The 23374-nt window shown below is 42.0% G+C and overlaps 1 long non-coding RNA gene across 1 annotated transcript; it reads left to right on the forward strand.

Annotated features, from left to right (window-relative positions):
- Nucleotides 1-329: 329 nt before the first annotated feature.
- LOC143793729 (uncharacterized) lies at nt 330-3817 on the forward strand. The gene is made up of 3 exons (XR_013220223.1): nt 330-603; nt 2081-2169; nt 3721-3817. It is a non-coding gene; the product is annotated as an uncharacterized LOC143793729 (long non-coding RNA).
- The last annotated feature ends 19557 nt before the right edge of the window (nt 3818-23374 follow it).

Below are 23374 nucleotides of genomic sequence, written 5' to 3' on the forward strand. Positions count from 1 at the left end.
TTTGCCACAATTATCCTGCACTACGTTACATGTGTGCATGCCACTGAACACGTGCATTACCCAGTGTCACTGTTTTTTGTCTTTGCCTGCCATTCTATTCATTTAGCTTATTAAGTGTTATGTAGTTATGTATTTGTACTCACCCCTATGATATGTGTATGTTGTCAATAAACTTTTTTGATATATTTGTAAGGAGACAATGGTTTTCCTTTGTTATTTAGCTATCTAGACATTACACATTCATTTCAGGGCATTTATCTCATTTCTCGTATAGGTTCCCAAAGTATTGATGTGTTTTTACGTATGAGAAAAAACAGGGACATCTGAATGAGGCATCAGAGTTGTAAGACGTTTTTCTTAGACCTTATATCCTTCTATTTGGCCATCTAGCTCCTATTTTTACTCTGTCATAGTAATGAAAAGTTGGGAGGAAAGTTCTACAAGAACAAATACTACATCTTGCATTTTTCGACTCTGCTCAACCTTTTTTACATTAGAAAGTGATAAAAAAGTTGGATGACAACTTATTCAGTTTTGACATCAATTGACGCACTTGTAAGCTGATCCAGGTGGCATGGACAATTGGAAACCCCATCTTGCCAGGTACTTTCCTTTCTTCTTCGCTGTGTTTTTCTTATATTTTACCCTTTTAAATTCTTATTTTAAACATTGATTTGGATTTAGAATATAAGACAGGTTCCATAAGTTTTGGTGGAAAATGTTTAAGTTGACCAGACCGGCAAATATTCCGGAGATCCACCTATGGCCTTGTAGATAAGTTGGCAGGTTCTTGGTTTGGTGTGTTAATGGCAATTACAACATTCATAGACATAACAAAGTAGCAGGGAAGTGTGCAGATTACAAGCATTTTTCATGAATAAAGCAAAGTCTTTGAATCAGTTGCGTTACAGATTCCATATGAAATATAAATGAGGCTTTTAAATATAAATCAGCTTGTTTTCCTCTTAATGAGCACAGTTTTCAATGAAGTCTGATGCCGTGTTTTTCTCTCTGGGATAACAAGCGAGGTAAACACATAGGAATGACTTTGGATGTTGGAGTACGAAATACATCCATATTCATCGCCCGATTTCTTGGCCAAGAGCCAGGGTAACATTAATCAGTGGCTGACACCATGTGGCTTTAAGAAAAGACTTGTCACAGTGCACAATAGCTCATATGTGATTACAGGCAGCGCTGTACCCAGCCGCAATGACTCATATGCTTTAAATGCTTTAGCAAGCAGACGTTTGACAGCATCGCTTCAAATATTTCAAAGGTGCAGTTACTTATCCATCATAATGGTGGCTCTGGTGAAGGCTCCTGCCTACATGGGATGATTGTGACTCTGCAAAATATGGATCTTTAATAGCGGCTGTGTTTCTTTTTGTTAGTTTGTGTTTTTATTGTATTGTTGGCCCATTTATGACAATTGAAAAATCAAAATTCAGAACTGTTTAAAACATTGTAAATTGAGCAGTTAAATGAGTCAGTCAACCCCAAAATGCATATTATACTATATGCATAGTGATATTGTGGACTCCTAGGTGCATCAGTGTAGCGAGTGCCTTCAAAGAGGAGCCAGAGAGGAAAACGTGTCTGCCTACACTATGTTTGCATGTGCGCAGACCGTGTGTGTGCACGGCCAGACTCTGCCAGTTCGGATTAGTTCAGGCAACCAGCCCTAGGAAAGTGAGCACTGTTAATCAGAAGAGGAAGAAATATCCAAAATAAAAACTTGGAGGCTTAACAGTGCACTGAGCCCGAAGCTACACAAAGGGTGCAACAAAGTGCCCTCATTTGTGTCTGAATTAAAAGTTTTTTTCTCAGGCACTGCAGCTAAAATGTACACCGATAGCATAATTTTTATAGGGGGTCTTGTCTCCAATATCACTATCAGTTTAGTATGCATTTTTTGGTGTAACACACTCCCTTTAAGAAACCAGATATATTGTTTTTAAGTTATATATTAATGGTGGGGGCACATCTGTATTAAGCTGTGTAGTGTAGAAGTTGGGGAAAAAGTGGGGAATGTGGTTTGGAAGTGGTGCTCTAGATAACTGTGTGTTATTTTATGCAGCAACGAATCCTGGCTGAACAAGTGATGGCAGCCTGCACTGGATGAAGAAGAAAAGTGAAGATGAAGGACTTCAGCTAGAAACATCACCAGTGAGTCAGTGTGTTACCTGTATAATGACACTGTATATCATATACAGAGCTCCTGTGTATAATGTCACGGGTGATCACTGTATTACCTGTATACTGACACTATATGCAGAACTCCTGTGTATTATGTCACTCGGGATGACTGTATTACCTATACACTGACACACTGACACTATATACACAGCTTCTGTGTATAATGTCACCAGTGATCACTGTATTACCCATACACTATATACTATATACATAGCTCCTGTGTGTAATGTTGTTGATGATCACTGTATTATCTGTACACTAAATAATATATACATAGCTCCTGTGTATAATGTCACTGGTGATCACTGTATTACCTTTACATAGACACTACATACAGACCTCCTGTGTACAATGTCACTGGTGATCCCTTTATTGCCTGTATACTATATTATATGTACAGAGCTCCTGTGTTTAATGTCACTGGTGATCATTGTGTTATCTGTACACAAACACAACATACAGAGCTCATGTGTACAATGTTATTAGTGATCCCTGAATTACCTGTACACTATACACTATATACAAAGTTCCTGTGTATAGTGTCACTGGTGATCACTGTATTACCTATACACTTTACACTATATACAGAGCTCCTGTGTATAATGGCACTTATGGTAATATTAGTGTTATGTTTTTTTATTAATTATCAGTATGTTAGTGTTTAGTCACATATAGTGGTAATAAATGGTCTCGTCATGGTGTGATGATATTTGTCCCTTCTATATGGTATCGTTGGTCATTTTAAAAAATGCAAGACATTCCCTTAAAGAAAAATAAATAAAAAAATGCCTAAAAAAAGTATTCTGTATTTTAAGAAATGTTTAATAGGTTAGAGTAGATTCAAAGTCTGAAAGAATCTGGGGCACCAGTAAAAAAATTCTCATTGAGATAAAAAATAATTTTTATTATTTCCTTAAAAGCATATGGCAATAGTTACATATGAGGTAGATGAATCAAGCAACATTTCGGCCATGACAGGTCTTTTTCAAGACAAAAATTACAAGTGTCCAAAAAGTCAGCCATAACATATTCACTGGACTCAGGAGGTTAGAGTAGAGTAAAGCCCAGCCAAAAGAGTCTACCATGTCTTGGTGGTGGCTCAAAAAACTTTTGGCCAAAACAAAAGCTGATGGCTGTGTATGTGATCTGTTCAATGGGAACTGTTAATGTGTGATTGGTGAGGACGTGGTGCAGAAATTGAGTTTTTCCAGGAGTCGGCGGTGAGACTGTGAAAGGTTCGTGGTGTGGAGGCGGAGCTGGTGTGAAGCTTCAGCTGAGTCTCAAAGGGGCCTGAAAATTTTGCATATATGAGACCCTGAAATTTCTGGTGGCAGCCCTGAATATCTGCCAGCTGAAAGGTCAGTGATCCATCAGTCAGTAGACAGTTATCTTAAGTGTATGGGGGGGCGCTATAGCTTTTCTTTCTTGCTTCAAAATATGACTTAAAAGTTATTAAAATTTTGTGATAACTTTTTTTAAAGTTGCTTTCATAATAACATATCTATCTATATTTCTATTCAGGTCCCAAAAAGATTTTGAACTGGTCAAATTCAAACCCAAGATCCCAGTGTTACAAGATCGCAGTGCTAATTACAGAGCATCCATCCATTTTTTAAAGAATGCAAGGAAAAAATAGAAGACATAAATAAGAGAATTTTTATCTGGAAATGTAAAATATTATCAGGTCTGAGTTTTGCTGAGTTGAGATAATGTTTCCATGACATTGAAATACTTTCTTTCACAGCTGCATAATCTACTGATATTAAATCCTGAAAGCTGAGGTATCATATAGGGACTAAGTGTATGCTTTTAGAGTGTATATATTATCACTTTTGGTGGAGCAAGGCCAAGAAGTCAAGGAAACACAGACTTGGACACCAGCCCAAAGACCTGCATGTTTTTACTCATTACAGCCAAGCACTTTATGTCTATTTTTTGTTCTGCTACCGTATCTATCTGTACATCTATCTATCTATCTATCTATCTATCTATCTATCTATCTATCTATTTATCCATCTATCTTTCTAGCTATCATCTGTCTTTTATATTTGTCTATCAAATCCAAAGAAGCTATATCATTGATCTAATGCAGGGATGGACATTAGTGATGAGCCACGATGCTCACCACTACTCGATACACAATCAGGCATCTGCATGCTCAGGTACACTCATTACTCAATTGAGTCCTTGCCCTGCATGTTTCACGGCTGTTAGACAGCTAATATACATTCTGGGATTGCCTGCCATGCACGGTAATGCTATTGGCATTACTGTGATTGGCCTGCCACATCGCGTCATCAGGTCTTATATCGGACCTGGTCACACAATGCTCAGCACACTCTCCTCTGGAAGCAGTTCAAGGAGAGTTGACCTAGGAGGGATAGCTAAGATTAGACCAAGCATATAAGCAGTGTATAATTGCTATTGCTGTACTTGTATACGCTGATGCACCATTAAAACAAAAGTCTTTTTCAGGGCTACATATTTTGTTTTCCTTATTAATGCCGGAAGATTTTCATATATATATATTATATTTCTAATTTTAAATGTGCAAAGGACAGGGAAGTGGATGTGGTGCTGATGAGGCACGCAGAGGTCGAGGCTCATCATACTGCCCGTGGTCCAAAATTTTAGAGGGTTATCATGCAGCCCTTGCTCATAATTTTTAGAGGGTCATAAGGCAGCCCTAAGGGTAGGTTAATTTTAACATTGAGAGATACAATATAAAAAATAAAATCAAGAAAATCACATTGGTAATATCTGTAAATTGATTTGCATTTTGCAGTGAGAAATAAGTATTTGATCCCTCTGGCAAGCAAGACTTGGTGGCAAAACCCTTGTTGGCAAGCACAGCAGTCAGATGTTTTTTGTAGTTGATGATGAGGTTTGCACACATGTCAGGAAGATTTATGGTCCACTCCTCTTTACAGATCATCTCTAAATCATGAAGACTTTGAGGCTGTCACTTGGCAACTCGGAGCTTCAACTCTCTCCATAAGTTTTCTATGGAATTAAGGTCTGGGGACTGGCTAGGCACCTTAATGTGCTTCTTTTTGAGCCACTCCTTTGTTGCCTTGGCTGTATGTTTTGGGTCATTGTCTTGCTGGAAGAACCAGCCATGACCTACTGTTAACCCCTTCGCGACATGCGCCGTACTAGTACTGCGCTGCCGGCACTGTATTAGTGCCAGCCGCAGTACTAGTACGGCGCATCGATCACCGCGGTCTCGTGCTGAGCGCCGCGGTGATCGGGTGCGGGTGTCAGCTGTATATGACAGCTGACACCCCGCAGCAATGCCCACGATCGGCGCTGTCGCCGATCATGGGCATTTAACCCCTCTGATGCCGCTGTCAATAGTGACAGCGGCATAGAGGGGGATTGCGCAGGGACGGGGGCTCCCTGCGCTCTCCCACCGGAGCAACGCGATGAGATCGCGCTGCTCCGGTGACCTGGAAGGAGTCCCCGGATCCAAGATGGCCGCGGGACTCCTTCCGGGTCATGAGATGACCCTGCTTGCCGGCGTCTGCTGAGAATTCCTCATAGCAGGCGCCGGCAAGCCTCTGCAATGTGCCTGTCACATCGGTGATCTGACAGAGTGCTGTGCACACTGTCAGATCACTGATCTGTGATGTCCCCCCCTGGGACAAAGTAAAAAAGTAAACAAAAAAAATTTCCACATGTGTAAAAAAAAAAAAAAAAAAAAAAAAATCCTAAATAAAAAAAAATATATATATATTTCAGAATAAAGCGATGCAAAAACAATAATTTTTTATATAAAATAGTTTTTATTGTGTAAAAGCGCCAAAACATAAAAAAATTACATAAATGAGGTATCGCTGTAATCGTACTGACCCGAAGAATAAAACCGCTTTATCCTTTTTACCAAACGCGGAACGGTATAAACGCCCCCCCTAAAAGAATTTCAGGAATTGCTGGTTTTTGTTCATTCCGCCTCCCAAAAATCAGAATAAAAAGCGATCAAAAAATGTCATGTACCCGAAAATGGTAACAATAAAAACATCAACTTGTCCCGCAAAAAACAAGATCTCACATGACTCTGTGGACCAAAATATGGAAAAATTATAGCTCTCAAAATGTGGTGATGCAAAAACTATTTTTTGCAATAAAAAGCGTCTTTTAGTGTGTGATGGCTGCCAACAATAAAAATCCGCCCAAAAAACGCTATAAAAGTAAATCAAATCCCCCTTCATCACCCCCTTAGTTAGTAAATAATAAAATTTTTAAAAATGTATTTATTTCCATTTTCCCGTTAGGCTACTTTCACACTAGCGTCGGTACGGGGCCGTCGCGCTGCGTCGGCCCGACATACCGACGCATACTGTGCAAGCGCCGCACAACGGGGGCAGCGGATGCTGTTTTTCCACGCATCCGCTGCCCCATTGTGAGGTGCGGGGAGGTGGGGGGGGAGTTCCAGCCGCGCATGCGCGGTCGGAAATGGTGGACCGTCGGCACAAAAAAAGTTACATGTAACGTTTTTTGCTGCCGGTGGTCTGCCACAACACGACGCAACTGTCACACGACGCTTGCGACGTGTGTCAATACGTCGCTAATGTTAGTCTATGGGGAAAAAACGCATCCTGCAGTTGACTTTGCAGTATGCATTTTTTCGCCAAAACGACGCATTGCGACGTATGCAAAAAAACACTAGTGTGAAAGTAGCGCTAGGGTTAGGACTAGGGTTAGGGCTAGGGTTAGGGTTGGGGTTAGGGCTAGGGTTAGGGCTGGGGTTAGGGTTGGGGTTAGGGTTTCAGTTAGAATTGGGGAGTTTTCACTGTTTAGGCACATCAGGGGCTCTCCAAACGCGACATGGCGTCCGATCTCAATTCCAGCCAATTCTGCTTTGAAAAACTAAAACAGTGCTCCTTCCCTTCCGAGTTCTCCTGTGCGCCCAAACAGTGGTTCCCCCCAACATATGGGGTATCAGCGTTCTCAGGACAAGTTGGACAACAACTTTTGGGGTCCAATTTGTCCTGTTACCCTTGGGAAAATAAAAACGTGGGGGCTAAAATATAATTTTCGTGGAAAAAAATATATTTTTTATTTTCGTGGCTCTGCGTTATAAACTGTAGTGAAACACTTGGGGGTTCAAAGTTCTCACAACACATCTAGATAAGATCCGTGGGGGGTCTAGTTTCCAATATGGGGGCACATGTGGGGGGTTTCTACTGTTTAGGTACATCAGGGGCTCTGCAAATGCAACATGACACCTGCAGACCAATCCATCTAAGTCTGCATTTCAAACGGCGCTCCTTCCCTTCCGAGCTCTGCCGTGCGCCCAAACAGTGGTTCCCCCCAATGTATGGGGTATCAGCGTACTCAGGACAAATTGGACAATAACTTTTGTGGTCCAATTTCTCCTGTTACCCTTGGGGAAAAAAAATTGCAGGCTAAAACATCATTTTGTGGAAAGAAAAAAATTATTTTTTAATTTTCACAGCGCTACATTCTAAACTTTAGTGAAACAATTGGGGGTTAAAAGTACTCACCACACATCTAGATAAGTTCCTTAGGGGGTCTTCTTTCCAAAATGGTGTCACTTGTGGGGGTTTCCACTGTTTAGGCATGTCAGGGGCTCTTCAAACACGACATGGGTTCCGATCTCAATTCCAGCCAATTTTGCATTGAAAAGTCAAATGGCACTCCTTCCCTTCCGAGCTCTGCCATGCGCCCAAACAGTGGTTTATCCCCATATATGAAGTATCAGCGTACTCAGGACAAATTGCACAACAACTTTTGGGGTCCAATTTATCCTGCTACCCTTGGGAAAATAAAAAATTGGGGGCAAAAATATCATTTTTGTGAAAATTAATATTAATTTTTTTTTACGGCTCTACATTATAAACTTCTGTGAAGCACTTGGAGGTTCAAAGTGCTCACCACACATCTAGATTAGTTCCTTAGAGGGTCTACTTTCCAAAATGGTGTCACTTGTGGGGGTTTCCACTGTTTAGGCACGTCAGGGGCTCTCCAAACACAACATGGGTTCCGATCTCAATTCCAGCCAATTTTGCATTGAAAAGTCAAATGGCGCTACTTCCCTTCCGAGCTCTGCCATGTGCCCAATCAATGGTTTACCCCAACATGTGGGGTATCGGCGTACTCAGGACAAATTGTACAACGACTTTTTTGGTCCAATTTCTCCTGTTACCCTTGGTAAAATAAAACAAATTGGATCTGAAGTAAAAATTTTGTGAAAAAAAAGTTAAATATTCAATTTTTTTTAAACATTCCAAAAATTCCTGTGAAGCACCTGAAGGGTTAATAAACTTTTCGAATGTGGTTTTGAGTACCTTGAGGGGTGCAGTTTTTAGAATGGTGTCACTTTTGGGCATTTTCTGTCATATAGACCCCTCAAAGTCACTTCAAGTGTGAGGTGGTCCGTAAAAAAAATGGTTTTGCAAATTTTGTTGCAAAAATGAGAAATCGCTGGTCAAATTTTAACCCTTATAACTCCCTAACAAAAAAAAATTATGTTTCCAAAATTGTGCTGATGTAAAGCAGACATGTGGGAAATGTTGTTTATTAACTATATTATGTGATATAACTCTCTAATTTAAGGGCATAAAAACGAAAAATTTGAAAATTGCTAAATTTTCATAATTTTCGACAAATTTCTGTTTTTTTCACAAATAAATGCAAGTCATATCGAAGAAGTTTTACCACTATCATAAAGTACAATATGTCATGAGAAAATAATCTCAGAATCACCAGGATCCGTTGAAGCGTTTCAGAGTTATGACCTCATAAAGTGACAGAGGTCAGAATTGTAAAAATTGGCCATGTCACTTAGGTGAAAACAGGCTTTGGGGTGAAGGGGTTAATGTCCTGGCGGAGGGAAGGAGGTTGTCACTCAGGATTTTATAGTACATGGCTCCATCCATTCTCCAATTGATGCGGTGAAGTAGTCCTGTGCCCTTAGCAGAGAAACACCCCCAAAACAAAATGTTTGCACCTTCATGCTTAACAGGGGGGATGGTTTTCTTTCAGTCATAGGCAGCATTTCTCTTCCTCCAAACACTGTGAGTTAAGTTAATAACAAAGACCTCAATTTTTGACTCATCTGACCTTCTCCCAGTCACTCACAGAATCATCCAGGTGTTCACTGGCAAACTTCAGGTGGGCCTGCACATGTGCCTTTGTGAGCAGGGGGACCTTGCGAGCACTGCAGGTTTTTAAACAATTACGGCATAATGTGTTACCAATGGTTTTCTTGGTGACTGTGGTTCCAGCTGCCTTGCGATTATTGACATGTTCCCCCAGTGTAATTTTAGGCTGATCTCTCACCTTCCTCATGATCAAGGATACCCAACGAGGTTAGATTTTGCATGATGCCCCAGATCGATGTCGATTGACAGTCATTTTGTATTTCTTCCATTTTCTTGCTATTGCACCAACAGTTGTCTTCTTCTCACCCAGCGTCTTACTTATGGTTTTGTAGCCCATTTCAGCTTTGTACAGGTCTATGATATTGTCCCTGACATCCTTATAAAGCTCTTTGGTCTTGCCCATGTTGTAGAGGTTATAGTCTGACTGATTAATTGAGTCTGTGGACAGGAGTCTTTTATAAAGATGACTATGTAAGACAGCTGTCTGGATTAGGAGCATCTAACTGGCCTATAGGAGCCAGAAGTCTAAATGGCTGGTAGGGGATCAAATACTTATTTCTCACTGCAAAATTAAAATACATTTATATAATTTATACAATGTGATTTTCTGGAGTTTATTTTTGATATTCTATCTCTCAATGTTAAAATTAATCTACCCTTAAAATTATAGACTGTTCATGTCTTTGTCAGTGGGCGAACGTACAAAATCAGCAAGGGATCAAAATGGGGGTAAATGTTTTTCAGCCCTTGTACTTACTGCATAGCATTTACCAGCCTAGGAGTCCCACTCAGTAAAAATGCTGAAAAATGTTTTCTGAAGCCCTCCTTTATGTGTGTGTAAAGGGTTTATTGCAGTCCCTCCTTCTAATTTTTGGTAGCTCTCGCACTTAGTGCATAGCCTTTATGAGTCTAGGAGTCCCACTAGCTAACAATTTGAACAGAATGTGTATAAGACCCTCCTTTATGTCTATTACAGAGTGTATCAGAGTCTCTGTTCCTTCTAATATTTGGCACTTCTTGCATTGTCCGGATAAGTTTTGTGAGATTCAGAATCCTTCTTTCATAAATTCAACAGGATGTGTGTCACGCTCACGCCCAGACTGGTTGGCGCGGGCGTGCGGGGGTGTGGCCCCACTGGACCACAGACCAAACTTCCCTGGAAGGGGCATAACTAAGTAGCTTCCTAGGTGTTCGCTGGAGCCTCTGATGGTGAGGTCAGACTTGTGCAATAGGAAGCTACCAGGTACCACTCCAGTGTGGTGTCTGGCTGTGGCTGCTGATCCCACTGGGGAACGGAACATAGACAGGCAAGCGGGCACAGCTGGCACAGCTGGCACTCTGGCAGACAGGCGGGCACGGCTGGGACACAGGCAGGCAGATGGGTACAACAGAGACACTGGCAGGCAGGCAGACACGGCTGGCTCTCTGGTAGGCAGGCAGGTACGGCTGGCTTTCTGGAAGGACAGGCGGACAAGACTGGTACACTGGAAGAACCAGTAGGGACCGGTCTGCAGGCAGGTATGTAGAACAGGTAAGAACCTGTTCAGACAGGAGGACTAAATAATAGGTAGAGAAAGACCGCAAGAGCAGATGCAGAGCGAAAGCACAGGAGCTAGAGCCAAGAACAGAAATGCAGGAGGTGGGGCCAAGAACAAGAGTCGGAGCCAAGTCTAGAAACGCAATAGGTGGAGCCAAGTGCAGAAATGCAGGAGGCGGAGCCAAGTGCAGAAACGCAGGAGGCGGAACCAAGAGCTGGAGGCGGAGCCAAGTGCAGAAACGCAGGAGGCGGAGCCAAGTGCAGAACTGCAGGAGGCGAGGCCAAGAGCTGGAGGTGGAGCCAAGTGCAGAAATGCAGGAGGCAGAGCAAAGAGCGGGAGAAGTAGAAACGCAAGGAGCAGAGCCAGGTAGAACCACAAGAAGCGAAGCCACAGAGCGAGAGCTGAGCAGAGCCACAGAGCAGGGCCACAGAGTGAACAGCAAAGTCAGAGTACAGAGAAAAGCTAAAGAGAGCAGAGCTGAGAGCAAAGCCACAGAGTGCAGAGCTGAGAGCAGAGCAAAAACACAGAGTGCAGAGCAAGATCACAGAATGCAGAGCAAGGAGCAAAGCAAGGTCGCAGAGAGCGGAGCCGAAAGCAGAGCAAAGCAAGACACAGAGGGCAGAGCAGAGCAAAGCAAGACACAGAGTACGCACAGCAGAAAAAGCCAACAAAAACAGGGATATAAACGGACACAGGAACGGGACTAGACTAAGACAGAGTCTTGAACGAGACTAGGCACAGAGACATGGACACAAGCCAGGGTACGACGCCCCTCTGGGTGGCGGACATAGGCCAGGGTACGAAGCCCCACTGGGTGGCTACACAGAAAACAGACCAGGGTACAACACCCCCTGGGTGGCAGACATGAGACTAAGCGAGACAGGGCCTGGCACCTCAGCAGCTAAGAACTGACTGAGGGAGTAAGTTGCACAGGCCCCCACCAATGGGTGGGGATGTCTTAAATACAGGAAGCCTCATGGCGATTGGCCAGGGACACCTTAGCAAGGTGCACAGAGTCTCTATAAGAAACAGGAGTTGCCGGCGTCGCCCCCCTATGCACACAGACAGAGCATGCACAGAGCAAACAGCAGACATGAGGCACACAGCATGGAGCTGGCAGCAGAGAGAAGTCACAACAAGGCCCAGAGAAGTAAGTGAGTTTGAGAGTAATGCAGGTGGGGGATGGGAGGTCATGCAGTGAGTTGTTACAATGTGTCTGACCATATCACACACCTCATAACAAGACAAGATTTTAAAATGTTAAATTACATTTACCGGTGACTACCAGTGGGTGCAGTTCTATTTCCCCCTCTACTATGTCATTTACTCTAGTCACAGGCGATGGGGAAAAACAGTAAGAGATGGCCTGGCTATTAAGAGGTGGAGGAGGCGGTGTTTTTTCTTTTCTCTTTTTAATTTTGCTTTATATACAAGTCAATATACAGGACAAACAAGGAGAGAACAAACCGTCCAAAAAGTCCAAAATCGAAGCTATGGATACAATTTATGTTTATTACAAAAATCAAAAAGCTGGGCGCCACACTGCCTGGGGTCCTCTGCTTATCTTGCTGCAGTGAATGTAGTTTATACTGTTATTTTACCACACTTTACCTATTTCTATGATCACTCTGCATTGTATATAGTTGCATTATGTAATCTGCTGCAGTTGCGTTCAAAAGTTTACATACCCCGGCAGAATTTTTGCTTTCTTGGCCTTTTTTCAGAGAATATGAATGATAACACCAAAACTTTTTCTCCTTTCTCCACTCAATAAAACATCCATCAAGAAAAATGTTTAGGAAATATTCTTTCCTGTATACTGACAAGATAAAATGGAGATGAAGGGAACACAAACAGGGGTATGAAGGGTTATGACACAAACAGTTAGTAAACAATGTATAAAAAAAATGTGTAGAACTAACATAACAATGTCATACTACAAACTATGTAGGATAGTGAAGGCAAAACCAGAAAGACGGTAAAAATACTGGAAATTTAAGGAGAGAACAAACTGACCAAAAAGTCCCGAATCCAAGTTATTGCTACAAATTAGGGAGGTAACAAAAATGTACAACAAAGCAGGGGCGCACATGCAAGATAGATGAGGAATATTAAAATGTTTGCAACATAGAAAATAAGGGGTCATACCACATGTCAACCTGATATAAAGACATATACTGTATACTGCATTGTGTATCTATTACATTGCATGCAGCCCAGAAATTTACAGGAACTGGAGACTTTTTGCCAAGAAGAGTTGGAAGTTTTATCGCTTGAGAAAATAAAGGACCTGATCCACAACTACCACAAATGACTTCATGCTGTCATTGATGTTAGAGGGGGCAATACGCGGTATTAAGAAATGGGGTATGTGAACTTTTGATCACGGTCATTTGGATGTTTTGGGTTGTCATTATGATTTAAAGAGAAAATACAGTAGTTTGACAATAAATGGCTTCAGCCAACCACTAACCATGAATGTTTTATTGAGTGGAGAAAGGAGAAAAAGTTTTGGTTTTATCATTAATATTCTCTGAAAAAAAGGCCAAGAAAGCAAAAATTCTGCCGGGGTATGTAAACTTTTGAGCACAACTGTATATCAGGAAAGGTAGGATGCTGACTCTTGTTATAGAGGTAATGTCAGTAATGTTTTAGTAGAAGCAGATATTACCAATAAGTCATTATGAGTAGACATTATCATACTAAAGACATCTGGCACTGCAGGTAGAACTAGGCTTTTCTTCAACCAGCACAAAGATTATGTTCATCGTCTTCCCTTAGTATCTAAATATCCTGTCTAGAGTGAGTTGTAGGTGTGCCCCTTTTGCACTCATATCTGAGGGTTGTCTCAACTACATAAATGGGTAAAATGTAATAGTTCTTGTTAAAAAAAAAGCAACTTTACAATTTACTTTAAAAATACTCTCTGCTCTCAAGGGCAAAGGGATTTTTGATTCTAGAATTTGCAACCTGTTGTTTAAATCACTGGCCACTTCTGCAGTCATTCCGAGGTAGCCGGTTTCCTAGGCAAGGGATGTGCTTTCAACGCCTTTGCTTGCAGCACGGAAAAGCAGACAGTTTGGATTGGTGGCATAGCCATGTTCCTTGCCCAACTGTCAGTCCTGCTTCTGAAGGTCGAAGAAGAAAATATTACTTAAAGTTCTTTTGGGTTATGGGATGCTAAATGAACCAATGCATAGTTATAATTGAGAAATATACATTAAAGATAATTCTTTACTTTTGACCATTGAATCCTTCTTTAATCCTATGACTGGCTTATGTAATGCAATGTAACACGACGTACATTTATAATATCATGTGTATATAATCTCTCTATACATTGAATGATCTTTTGCTGTGTCAGTAAGTACAAGGCTTTTCCCTTATTTATCAGGTATTTCATGATGGGGAGTAGCTGGCTAGTTTGTTTTTCAGTAGGATTACTACTCAGGAAGTCTGGTGGGTAGGAAAATATCCCCTTCCACAATCACAACTTCACTGCAAGTATATCAAGCTCTCAAAATCTACTTATGCTATACACACTAAAAGCACAAATACATATATGGTATATACAAACATGCACACATACATACACATACATAAATTGTAGCTATACATGTACATACAAACACATGAACATACACAGAGTTCAGCAGAAATGAGTAAACCCCCAACAGAATTGTCGAAAAACCGTTAGTTTAATTTCAGAATAAACTTTTTCTGTGGTATGCCATATGCCATAATTGAAGCAGGGGCCATTAATTGCAAACAAGATTTGCTATTTTTCACACCCCAAAAAAGTTATTTTTCTAATAAATTAATTCAACGCCATGTTGAAAAAATGAGTACACAATTAAAGTCTTAAGAGCAAAGCAAAAGTTTAGAATATAAAATTCTAATTAACAAGAATTCAACCAAAGCTAGGTCTAATAATTACAGAGGATATCTGGAACTTTTGAAAAAAAAAGCATGTAGTTGCTTATAGAGGTAGCTACTTGGCTGTGTTACCCGGCACTGCTCATTGACTGCTCCTGCCAGAGATTTGGCTGCTCCCTGTCAACAGAGCAGCAGTTTGTCTTCCTGTTGACAGGGCAGAACTATTGGTGTCATACTGATTGAATGCTGGCTCCGGATGCTTAATTTGGGGAAGCCGTCAGTCAATCAGCATGACACCAGCAGTCCCGCCCTGTCAACAGGAAGACAAACTGCTGCTCTGTTGACAGGGAGTAACTGAATCTCTGACAGGAGTGGTCAATGACCAGCGGTGTGTACAATAGGCAGGTAGTTGCCTCTGTTAGCAACTGCATGCCTTTTTTAAGTCTCTGATATCCTCTTTAAACAGGTGTTCCGCAGACAGTTGATTATGAAAGGGCATAGCTTAACAAAGAAAGCCCCTTCTGATTCCCATTTTATGCTGTCAGCAATGGCACCACATAGAAGAGAAATGTTACACAATAATTCCATTACACAAGAAAGGTGAAAGCTACAGAAGATTAGTAAAGCTTTACTTATCAATCAGAACACTGAAGCAAAAGTGATGCAAAATTTAACGAGATGGAACTACAACCATCTCAAAGAAATGTCAAGGCTAACCACAGAAGTAAAACAACCAAACAGGAGCGTCTTCTAATGAAAAGGGTTAAAGAAAATTGACATGCAAGTTCACTTCATTTAGTTAAAGAAGTAGAAAGCCAAACGGGGGTGTTTCCCAAGATTCAGGTCTATCAGTCTTTTAATATTTGTATACATAGGCTCTCTGACTAAGCACTCCACCCATCAGTTTCTGGTGGTTTTAATCACAGCAGGATCCTACCTTCCCATAAAATTGTAGTCTATCATACCATGTGAGGAATCACTTTAGGATCGGTTCCCAGCAGAGAGAATCACCTTATAAAGGCTGCTAGGGACACATGAATTGGCCAATTTATGCTCTAAGTATTCTCTATTTTTCCTATTTTCTAGAGCTGTAATGCAATTCAAATTTCATATATTTCATGTTTGCATGCTATAGCGCTACAGAGAGCTACTTTATTTGTTAGTTATATATGTTATATATAGAGATGGCTACTCTTAGTAAGCATCTGTACACACCTGTTTTCTGTTTTTAGTTTTTGTTTCAGTTGTCTACTTTAGATATCATATACCCTAATGACCAACCAAACTGCCTGCTTTAGTTATAGCAGGTTATCAAGCAAGTTATCTTCGGTTATAGTTTAGAACCTATAAATAGCAACATCGCAACTTAGCAATTTCAGTTTATGTAAATTAAGTTTCAGATTGGTTGAAGGGGGAGTATCGTCAATATTAAAAAAAAGAAATAATATATATAAAAAAATTTAAAAAAGTAAAAATACCAAAAATGTTTTGCAACTGTTTGACTAGTCACACTTTACATTCGTAGATGCCAAAATAATACAGCTGGTTGTTGTTTTTATGACTAGCTAACTATGTAGAGACCTCTTTACTTTGGGATAAGCATTTTTTGTTAAGGGTGGGAAAATATTAAACCAGAAATATATCTACCACCTTCACCCTCCCCAAAAAAAGAAATAGTGAAAAAGAATATATAAACACAGTTACACACATTTTACTTTTTGCCTACTTATTTCAATATTCCAATTTGGCACCTATCTATACTATGGTCTGTTACAGCATTTTTAAGTCTTCTTACCTTCTTACATTATTTTTTATGTGGTCCTTTTTGGCCAGGGTGAATTTATGTGCTTTCAATCAAAACTTGGAAATACATTATTGCCGTATTCATAAATTGAGACATTTACCTGTGCAGGTTTGTTTTGCCACACCTATTTACATTGTCAAATTGGAGATACATACATTCCAGAAGGATATTAAAGGCAGGCTGTTGTTGAATTATCCTTTTCGTCCATCACATGATCCTGCTAGTGCTAAGCATTTATGTTAATTGCTATATTTCTCGTCAACAAAGTTTATAAACAAATTAAACATAGTCCTTGTGTCCAAAATGTATGCTAAACAAAATGATAGCACTGGCAATGAACATGGCAGTTTCATAGAACAGAAACATAATTTCAAGAATAGGTATGTAACTGCTCGCAGCACCTCTTACACAGCATAAAACTATATATTCCTGTAGTAGTAGTATTATGAAAAGCAGTTCAAACTTCACCTCTTTTGCCTTTAGTGAGCATATTAGCATGGAGAAAGCAGTGAGTGTATTGGAGTTCATGTCCAATCACTCATCTCATCACATCAAGATGATGTAGCCTCTGACAGTGACACTATCATCTGGAGACATTCTTCTGCTCAGTCCACCTCTTCCTCCTCCAGTAAGGCTACTTTCACACATCCGTCGGCCCGATGTACCGATGGACGTTGTGCACAATTGTGCACAACGTGGGCAGCGGATGCAGTTTTACAAGGCATCCGCTGCCCATTGTGATGAGCGGGGAGGAGGGGGCGGAGTGTTGTGAACTCTGTTTTCAGGCTCCCTCTTGTGGTCACTGGTGGTATTGTGTGACTTTTGCTTTGGGCTCCCCCTGGTGGCTTTGTTTGTTATCCTGCTGGTCTCTGGCTATCAGCTGGTTCGTTATCCTCTGGGATGTTCCTATATAGCTCTGTTTTACTTCCACTTGTTGCCGGCTGTCGATGTAATCAGTGCTACTCAGATTCCTTCTGACTACCTTGCTCCCAGTCCATCCAGGACAAGCTAAGTTTTGTTTGCTCATTTTTTGATCAGCAGTGTTTATCTTGTTTTCTTGTCCAGCTTGCTAAAATGTGATTCCCTCGCTTGCTGGATGCTCTAGTGGACTGAGTTTCTCCCCACACACCATTAGTTGGTGTGTGGGTTCTTGAAATCTCAGGATGGATATTTTGTAAGGGTTTTTTATTGATCGCATAGACCCCTGCTCTATTTTCTGCTTTCTAGTACTAGTGGGCCTCTTTTGCTGAATCTGATTTCATCCCTACGTATGTGCCTTCTTCTTACTTCACCGTTAATATTTGTTGGGGGCTTCTATATCTTTGGGGATTATTTCTCTGGAGGCAAGCGAGGTCTTTCTTTCTCTTTAGGGGTAGCTAGTTCCTCAGGCTGGCTCGAAACGTCTAGGAATTTTTTAGGCACGTTCACCGGCTACCTCTAGTTGTGTTGGATAGGTTCAGATTTGCGATCAGTCCAGTTACCATCTCCCTAGAGATTGTCCTTAGTTTATTCACTTGCTGGTCTATTCGTGATCCTCAGCCACTGAGGATCATAACAGCGGAGTGCATGCGCGGTCAGAAATGGTGGACACGTAGCACGAAAAAAACATTACATTGAACTATTTTGTGCATCGCGTCCGCCAAAACAGGACGGATCTGTCGCACAATGGATGCGACGTGTGCCCATCCATCGCGATCCGTCGCTAATACAAGTCTATGGGCAAAAAACGCATCCTGCAAGCACATTTGCAGGATCCATTTTTTGCCCATAACGATGGATTGCGACAGCCTTAGTGCTGTACGTAGTGCAATTTCCAATCCATCAATGACTCCTGTTTCTGTTCTGTTCAATAGTTCCCTAACCCACATCACACTGAGGGTTAAGGAACATACTACACCTAAAAAACTGCATTCAGTTGATTTTTTAGAAGAGGTGAACAGTCAGTCTTTGTTTTCGGTAAATGTGGTTCCAAAACAGGTGGATCAAACACCAAGTGAATAAAACCATTATAACGTCAAGCCTATTGCAGGCTCTACAAGCCGTGGTGAAAGTGATGTTGTCAGTAGTAGTACTCTGAACCAGGGCAAATATCTGGGTGAAAATCCAGCAGAGTGAAATAGAGGTTGGCAAGGAGCACTGGTTATTTCCCACTCTGAGGCATCTGTCCATTGAATCAGGGATGATGATGATGATGATGAAGATGATGATGATTCTGTGTTGGACAAAACCTGGAAACCAAACGAATGATGAGGAGGTGAGATCATCAGAGGAAAAAGTTGTTGGCATTGGAAAAATATAGTGCAGGTGATGTGCAACAAAAGATCCCCTGGGGCCAAAACAGTTTTTTCTGCTTTAAGATCTGAAACAGGTGATGCCACACGTAAGAAAAGGCTCCTAAAGGTCTGGACGCGGTGGTGGGGAGTTGTATGTTCAGGATTCATGTGTGTTTCATGCATTGCTGACTGATCATTCTTTGTAACTCTGCAGGCTCAGCAAGAAAAATGTTTCAGTGGAAATTCCGGCTTTTATAGACTTAGAACTACAGCTCTCCATCCGCAAATGAAGCGACATCACCTGCTCATTTGGCAAAGTCAAGCCAATGAGCAATCAGAGCAAGATTCAAGTTGTCCTCCTCCTCTTTCTCACAATGCTCATCTTTCTGTCAGCCGAGCTTCACTATTAAATACTACATTGTCAGTGTCATCATCACCATTGTCATGATTGTCTTCCTTCTCTAACACATTTCACATTCCAAGTAGGTCTCCTGAAATCAATGAAACAATGGGGCTCTTGGTCATACTGGTGAGCATGGCAAGCTGTTTGCTGCAATGCTTGTGGGAGGACAGTAGAATTGTTAACATGAAGAATAGTTATGGGAACTAGATAGTAACACTTTCAGACCCTCACATTGCTGTGTGCTAGGTTCATTTTATGGTGCACTTTTGTGGCACTTTTCAGGCAGTTTTGCAGTGCTTTTTCAGTGAAATGACATGTTTTTTAACCATTTCAGGATTTCCAAACACTGAAGTTTTTAAAAGTAGTGACATAAGATGAAACATGTTCACAGCAATGTAAATGTCAAAATATTGGCAATTACTGCAGGGTCTTCCTCTTGCAAATTTGGCCACCTGAAAAATGTGTCATGTGCATAAAGTCCAACTCTCCAATCAAACTTTATAGCTTTTGAACTATTCATGGTTTTTGCAAAACTCAGTGAGAATACACCCAAGGGGTATGTGGAGGAAATGCAATGCCCCCTAGGGCCATGGCGTACTCAGAACCGGGTCCGGCGGTTCTTCAGGGAGTTGTCACGGCAGCGGTGACCCGGCCCGTGGCCCTGGGTGCGCAATAAAAACGATGAGATAAGGTTTATAGGGGACTTAACGTGATGCCACCTGTGGTGTTCGGCAATGGATTGCCGACGCTGCCTAAGGGGACCGCTGGGGCCGATGGTGATGCAGCTGGAATGGTTCTGCTCCCCACAGGTGGAGCGGGCTCCCAGTGCTACCGATATAGTTTTGTAAAGGATCGTGGTTGTTGGTGTGCAGGATGGAGGGTGCGGGAAATGACTGGAGGACACAAGAACTGTAGTTTTCTTTACCTTTACTTGGTAGTTGAAGGTGCAGTCCGGGGCATGGGTAACAGGTGATGATGGGAGTCCAGGCAGCCTGGAAGCAACCTAGGATCAACTTTGCCAGGTGGGGTTGGAGGCCTTCCTACTGCGCTGTTCTCTTAGGTCCTTGCTGCTCTAAGCTCTGCTCAAGTTCCTCTCCTGCGTGTTGCTTCTAACCTGTATGGCAGACAGCATGAGCTTATCATGAGCACTGCCTTTTCACTGGCAGCCCCGGCCTCTGCTGCGGTGCCTCTGGGTGTTCGGTGTGGCCAGGGAGCTTGCAGTCCCCCTGCCCTCCAAATTTGACTGTCAGTGCATACAGCACCCACACAGCCAAGGAATCTGGCATCCTCATTGTCAGCGCTCAGCTCTGGGGTGAGCTTGGTTACAGCTCCACTCACCAGATTCTCCTCAACTTCTCTCCTCTCACTCCCTCAGACCCAGACTAGACTCAGACTAACTAACTATGCCTCCAGGCCAGAACTTATAGGGAAGCTCCTGTGAAACCAGGTGTTAGAGCTCCCCCTTCTGGTCTGGAGTAAGGAAAAGTGTTGGATGCTGGTGTTACCTGCAAGGGGACCCCTCCTTTCTTCCACGCATGACATCACCGCCTGTGAGGGAGGCAATGCCACTGTGGCAACTGGACTCCTGGGGTGCCACAGAAACTCTCCAATTCATCCCTAAAAAATTTAAAACTCCTCAAAAACTTTGAGGTTCTGCTCTGATTCAACTTCAAATACTCTTCAAAAAGACTCTGTGTGTACACTGTCTATTTCAGGTGGATTTCACTAAAAATGGACATAATGCACAGCAATTTCAAAACCTCATTGTTGTGCACATGCATGTTCTGTCTTCTGTCATGTCTTTTAAGTGCTTCAAGATTCAAAAACGCTAAAGTTGTTAAAAAAAACTTGAAATACTCATTTTTTGAAAAGACACCATTTCTCAATACTTGAAAATATGGAGTAAAATATTTGGCAGCTGCTGCAAGAACAACAACATTTACACCCATTCACTTGTATTGTAAAGTACAGACCATCTTCCGAGCAGAAAATACCAGAAGAATGGATGTCACTTCTTTCAACCGCTTGGCAGTTTTAGAAACTTGAAGTGGTTAAAAGACGTTGAGAAGCCTGAATATTTAACCCCTTCCCGACATGCGCCGTACAAGTACTGCGCTGCCGGCACTGCATTACTGACAGCCGCAGTACTAGTACGGCGGCTCGATCACCGCGGTCTCGCGCTAAGCGCCGCGGTGATTGGGTGCGGGTGTTAGCTGTATATGACAGCTGACACCCCGCAGCAATGCCCACGATCGGCGCTATCGCCGATCGCGGGCATTTAACCCCTCTGATGCCGCTGTCAATAGTGACAGCGGCATAGAGGGGGATCGCGCAGGGACGGGGGCTCCCTGCGCTCTCCCACCGGAGCAACGCGATGAGATCGCGCTGCTCCGGTGACCTGGAAGGAGTCCCCGGATCCAAGATGGCCGCGGGACTCCTTTCGGGTCATGAGATGACCCTGCTTGCCGGCGTCTGCTGAGAATCCTCATAGCAGGCGCCGGCAAGCCTTTGGAACGTGCCTGTCACATCGGTGATCAGACAGAGTGCTGTGCACACTGTCTGATCACCGATCTGTGATGTCCCCTCCTGAGACAAAGTAAAAAAGTTAAAAAAAAAATTTTTCCACATGTGTAAAAAAAAATTAAAAAAAATTCCTAAATAAAGAAAAAAAAAAAAAAATCCCATAAATACATTTCTTTATCTAAATAAAAAAAATCACACAATAAAAGTACACATATTTGGTATCGCCGCGTCCGTAACGACCCCACCTATAAAACTATATCACTAGTTAACCCCTTCAGTGAACACCGTAAAAAAAAAAACGCTTTATTCTCATACCGCCAAACAAAAAGTGGAATAACACGCGATCAAAAAGACGGATATAAATAAGCATGGTACCGCTGAAAACGTCATCTTGTCCCGCAAAAAAAAAGCCGCCATACAGCATCATCAGAAGAAAAATAAAAAAGTTATAGCTCTCAGAATAAAGCGATGCAAAAAATTATTTTTTTATATAAAATAGTTTTTATTGTGTAAAAGCGCCAAAACATAAAAAAATTACATAAATGAGGTATCACTGTAATCGTACTGACCCGAAGAATAAAACTGCTTTATCCTTTTTACCAAAGGCGGAACGGTATAAACGCCCCCCCTAAAAGAATTTCAGGAATTGCTGATTTTTGTTCATTCCGCCTCCCAAAAATCGGAATAAAAAGCGATCAAAAAATGTCATGTACCCGAAAATGGTACCAATAAAAACGTCAACTCGTCCCGCAAAAAACAAGATCTCACATGACTCTGTGGACCAAAATCTGGAAAAATTATAGCTCTCAAAATGTGGTGATGCAAAAACTATTTTTTGCAATAAAAAGCGTCTTTTAGTGTGTGATGGCTGCCAGTCATAAAAATCCGCAAATAAACCCGCTATAAAAGTAAATCAAATCCCCCTTCATCACCCCCTTAGTTATGGAAAAATAATACAATTTAAAAAAATATATTTATTTCCATTTTCCCGTTAGGCTACTTTCACACTAGCGTCAGTACGGGGCCGACGCATACTGTGCAAGCGCCGCACAACGGGGGCAGCGGATGCTGTTTTTCCACGCATCCGCTGCCCCATTGTGAGGTGCGGGGAGGTGGGGGCAGAGTTCCAGCCGCGCATGCGCGGTCGGAAATGGTGGACCGTCGGCACAAAAAAAGTTACATGTAACGTTTGTTGCTGCCGGCGGTCCGCCACAACACGACGCAACCGTCGCACGACGCTTGCGACGTGTGTCAATATGTCGCTAATGTTAGTCTATGGGGAAAAAACGCATCCTGCAGATGACTTTGCAGGATGCGTTTTTTCGCCAAAAAGACGCATTGCGACGTATGCAAAAAAAACGCTAGTGTGAAAGTAGCGCTAGGGTTAGGACTAGGGTTAGGGCTAGGGTTAGGGTTGGGGTTAGGGCTAGGGTAAGGGCTGGGGTTAGGGTTGGGGTTTCAGTTAGAATTGGGGAGTTTTCACTGTTTAGGCACATCAGGGGCTCTCCAAACGCGACATTTTTCGTATTTCAGTGCCACGATATTTCAGTGCCACGAATTTCAGTGCCACGAATTTCAGTGCCACGTATTTCACGCATGCGTTTTACCGCGTTTACATGCGTTTTTTCACA

The sequence above is a fragment of the Ranitomeya variabilis genome, chromosome 1 (assembly GCF_051348905.1).
Source record: "Ranitomeya variabilis isolate aRanVar5 chromosome 1, aRanVar5.hap1, whole genome shotgun sequence".
In the NCBI taxonomy this organism is placed as follows: Eukaryota; Metazoa; Chordata; class Amphibia; order Anura; family Dendrobatidae; genus Ranitomeya; species Ranitomeya variabilis.